Source organism: Sorex fumeus, unplaced genomic scaffold (assembly GCF_029834395.1).
Source record: "Sorex fumeus unplaced genomic scaffold, SorFum_2.1 ptg000008l, whole genome shotgun sequence".
Classification (NCBI taxonomy): Eukaryota; Metazoa; Chordata; class Mammalia; order Eulipotyphla; family Soricidae; genus Sorex; species Sorex fumeus.
In genome coordinates this window covers 69,497,574-69,502,693 of record NW_026606065.1, presented here as the reverse complement: position 1 = coordinate 69,502,693, position 5,120 = coordinate 69,497,574, and positions in this window count along the sequence as shown.

Below are 5,120 nucleotides of genomic sequence, written 5' to 3'. Positions count from 1 at the left end.
TGCCCTACGGCTGTGCTATCACTCCAGCCCTAACTAATAGGAATGTGAGAAAAAAAAAGCTTATCATCATCAGGGAAATGCAAATTAAAACAACAATGGGTTATCACCTCACATCAATTATATTGGTACACATAGAAAATAACCAAAACAACAATTGCTGGCATGGATATGGGGAGAAAGGAATCCTCATCCACTATTGGTGGACTTCTAGTTCAACCTCTGTGGACAACAATATGGACAATACTCAGAGAATAATTGTGGCTCTATAAGTTTCAAAAATTCTACTCTGAGTAATACTCTAAGGACTCAAAAACAATTCTGAAAATATTTCTGTGTTTTTATGTTCATTGCAGCACTATTCACAATACCCATGTTATGGAAATAGTCCATATGTCCAAGAACAGAAAACTGGACTAAGAGAACGTGGTATATATACACAATGGAATACTACTCAGTTATGAAAAAGGAGATTAAACCATGACATTTGCTTCTATGTGGTTGGAACTTAAAGACTATGTGCTTAGTTAGGTCAAAAGGAAAGAGACAGATCCAAAATGATATCTCTGATATGGAGAATATAAAGATAAACAGCAAGAAAATAACAAATGATCAAGGCTAATAGAACCTGAGAACAGTTCTACAGAACTAAGTTCATCAAGGTGAATGCAAGGGATATTGGAACTTTGGTAGTGAGATGGAAAATATTTTTTAAAACATTAGCATGTCAATACTAGGTAGCACTGACAGTCAAGAACTAATGATTACTCATTTAGATTCTGAAAACCATCATCTATGAAAAGTTCACTTGACTTTATTTTATGAATAAGTAAACCTTATTAGAAAAAACTGTAAACTTAGGATCTTCTATGGAAAGACAAAATGTATTGTAATTTCTGTTTCATAAATCAACTTTAGAAAAACTGTGATAAATAAGAAAAAATAACAGGGAAAATTCAAAGTACCCATATTTTTCAATTCCCTTAAAAATAACCTTTCGAAGAAATGTTTGTATGTATAAAATGCATATTTATGTCACAAATACAGCAGTTTAAAAAATGAATGCTGTGTTAACAACTTTCCAGGATGCCAAGAGTATTACTCAAATTTCATTTATTTAAAAATATACGATATATTTGCACCCACATTTTTATTGGAATAGTAAGAAGAGTCTTGGTGAAAAAAATGTAATACTTCCATGACATAAAACATGTGTCTACACAATCCCCTTGGTTGTGTGTGTACCTCAGTCCTAGAACATCTACTTTTCTAATATAATATATAATGTAACTGCAAATATTTCTCATATTACTGTATGTAGCTTTGTGTTATCTTTATTTGAATTTTACTGATGAGTAACTTAATTTCAAAGGGTCCATACATTTGCTCAAGAAGAATACAAATAATAATTGTATCATTAATGATGTTTACCCAGTGAAACAGGACGCCACCAAACACTCTATGTTGTTGATAGTCTCCAAGGAGAGGAAATATAAGGTTACTTCATGGCATCCATTAGAGTAACAAGTGAAAGGAGGAATGCTAAGTATTTTGTTTCAATTTGCAACATTTTGATCAGAAAACCTTACTGAAGGGACAAAGTTGGAGACAAGGGACATAGCAGGATAATTAGGTAAAGGAATTGAAATTTAACTGAGTCCTTTAAAACCAAGTTGAGATCTTCAATGCCCTGCGAAGGTGAATTTTGTTATTTTCTAGTATGAATAAGTGATGCATTTCAAGTTTGGATTTAGAGTTGTGTTACATTAAGCTTAGTTGCAACTTTTTATTTCTTTCACCAAGATTAATATCCCACATAATAAGGCTCAAGGAGGGTCAAGTAACATTTCTTCTTTTAAGTATTATATCCTGTGTATAGGAAGTCAATGTGAACAGTTCAAAATAACCAGAATACTTTTCTTCAATTACAGAACCAATGTTTGCTATTTGTGATTTTGCAATAATCACTTTATCTCCATTTTGCCTGTGTAGACATAACTAGCAGTAACTTTTATGGGGTGTGAAATCAAGCAAACTGGAACTAATTGAAGTGTTAGTCAGCACTGCATTCAAATTGAATAAAGCACGATTAATATAGCTCAGGTAATAATTGAAATGCACATCTGATTCCAGGTAATCTCATCTTCAAAGCAATCAATATGTTTTATGCCGTTAGACACGGAGCAAATATATTTGAATATATATGCATATGTTTATGTATGTATAAATATTTTGTAATATCTAAATCTCTGGCTATACTATAATCTTATAGCAGTACATAGAAGTATTATATAGTCTAATGTTGAATAACTTTTTGAATCCAACACATTAAGGTTATAATCTTAACAGTGTGATCATTGGCATTTATTGTCTGCAACAAAAGAAAATAATACTTATTTGAGTTTAAATATTACTATAAAAAACTTAATAAAATACCCAGACTACAAAATCCAGGATGTTCTGCAACGGTATTAAGTCAATGGGACGTTCCTTTTTCTCATTGCTATTACAGTTGGATCTCTTTATTTTTTTATTTCCATCCTCAAATGTCCCTTCTATACAGGTTATTATCTATCATTTTTGAACGCACTGAAAAGCATTTGCAGCTTAATAATCTTTACTAAGATTTTTATTTCCAAACTTCCATAACACCAGTGTTTTAAACACACTATTTGCTCGAGCGGGCCCAGTAACGTCTCCATTGGAGACTTTGTTGTTACTGTGTCTGGCATATCGGATACTCTTGGTAGCTTGCCAGGCTCTCCGAGAGGGGCGGAGGAATCGAACTCGGGTCGGCCATGTTGGCCGCTTGTAAGGCAAACGCCCTACCCGCTGTGCTATCGCTCCAGCCCAAACACACTATTTAGTGGATATCTATATGGCATTATAGGTAATTCACTAATTACTTTATGTACATCAACTTTATCATCACAGCTAGTGTTTTTTGCAGCTTATGGGCGACACCAGGTAGTGCTCTCGGGCTTCTCCAAGCCCTGTGTTTGGGGTTTTCTCATGTCAGTGTTCAAGGGGACCTTTAATGTCAGAGAAAACCCATCACACCTAAATGTTACTCAACAGTCAAGGCTATTTTTCATAATGATTAGTTGTTACTTTTGCAACAAATATAAATTCTTTATTCATGTTCTTTAATATTAAAACAACTTTAGGAGCCTGAGCCATAGCACAGGGGATAGGGTTTTTTTCTTGCATATGGCCAACACCGGTTCTATCCTAGGCATCCTATATGGGTCTTCGAGCACTGACAGGTGTAATGCCTGAGTACAGATCCAGGAGTAACACCTGAGTATCACTAGGTATGCGGTCCAAAAACCAAATAAATAAATTAAAATGTAACTTTATAAAGACTAATTTATTCAGAAAAAATATATTTATCCAATTATAAGAAACTTATAACCAATTCAGGATAAAGCCAGTTGCTTGAATGTTCTCTAGTTTCACATTAGTTTGATTAGTGGCAACTGATAAGGTGTGAGACCTTCTCAATTACTCACAAAGAAGCCATTTAGGCTTTAAATATGTGACGGTTCTGGGGCCATGAGGAGGACAGATGTTACAATACCTAAGACTTCCTTGTCTCAAAAATAAAGTCTTGGTCTTCTAGCTTACCCTGCTTTCCTTGAAAAAGAAAAAAAACAGATTTCATGAGGTTGTCCCAGACCCGATTTGGCTCATGCTCTGTGAATGAAGTCACTTCTCTGCATGAGTAAGTGAGAACATATTCTCAGGGACACTGCTTATGACTTTTCTACAATATTTTCTTTCCCCTTCAATTATTTCTTTCTTTAAAATTATTATCCTTCATGTCTTACATATATGTACAGGGGAAGAGGGCTGGTTGATTAGAGAAAATGGTATTGGTAGCAAATATTTGTTCTGCTTTGACATGTTTCTAGTTTTTTCCTACTCCTGAAATAGCAGTTTTGAAATCGAAGTCTTTTCCCATCTATGAAACACCATTTTTGAAGCCTGATCCACCCCCCTTCTCCCCAAGGAAAATTATATAATTCACTTTAGGGTTTGCTTTGACAATCTGCCTCTAAGCAATGGTGAGAATTCAGAATAATCAAAAGAACAGGAAAAGAAAGGTCTTCAAATACTCTTCAAAGCCCGTTACAGCTTATAAAACTGTATGAAATAATTCTATTATAGCTAGTTCCATTGTTCTTTTTCCTCCCTGATTATTCATATAAATTACTTTTTTTCACCTTTGCTGTTTCCATAGGACTCAATTTTTTTCAACTTGTCTTCTCTTTAAACATTCTCTTTATTAAAAATTGGCATCAGTGCACCTTTTTGTATGCAGGATAAAGCACATAATTTATTCAAAGTCTAATGAAAACAATTTGTAATTTTGCAGCAACAGCTAAAAAAGTTTAGACTTTTTCAAATTGTGAAATTCTAAATCAGAGTTCTCTTTCTAATTGCACAGCTCTTATTACACGTTGAGGAAACAATAAGATTATATTTATGAGTAAGCATACGATATGCCTATGTATTTATACTTCTAATTTAGTCATTTTTATAAATTAAAAAACTGAACTTAATTTAATATACAACTGTATTGTTGCTCGGCCAATGTTTTAAGTTATTTGTAAATATTGAATACAAATATTAAACTGAAAAGAAAAAAATGCATGATGGGGGAGGGGGCAAAAAAGATGCATGACAGTAACAATTCTTATTTGAATGTATATTTTATGGGAATACTATAACTTATAGCATCACTATACTATGTTCTACAGCATTCTTTGCAACAGTGTAGAAGTGAGTTGAGTATTAATCTGAATCTTTTGATCTTTGTACAAGCAATTGAATTTTTTTTTCCTTCCCAGGGAAAGTTGCCTATCTTTACACTTCAATACAAATGCAATTCAATTTCCCACAGCTTTTTCACTGATACCAGTGAATAGCAATCAGAAAAATAAAATCTTATTAATGTCCCTATTTGTATAGCTATTAGTATTCTAGTGCATTATTGCAACAGAGAATGGGAGGAAAAGTAACATCATATTTCATACAATTAAGAAGCAATCAGTGTCAAAAGCCTGATGTCCAATCTTAACCTTCTAAGTGTAGCTTACTTCCATATGGGATTGTAAAGG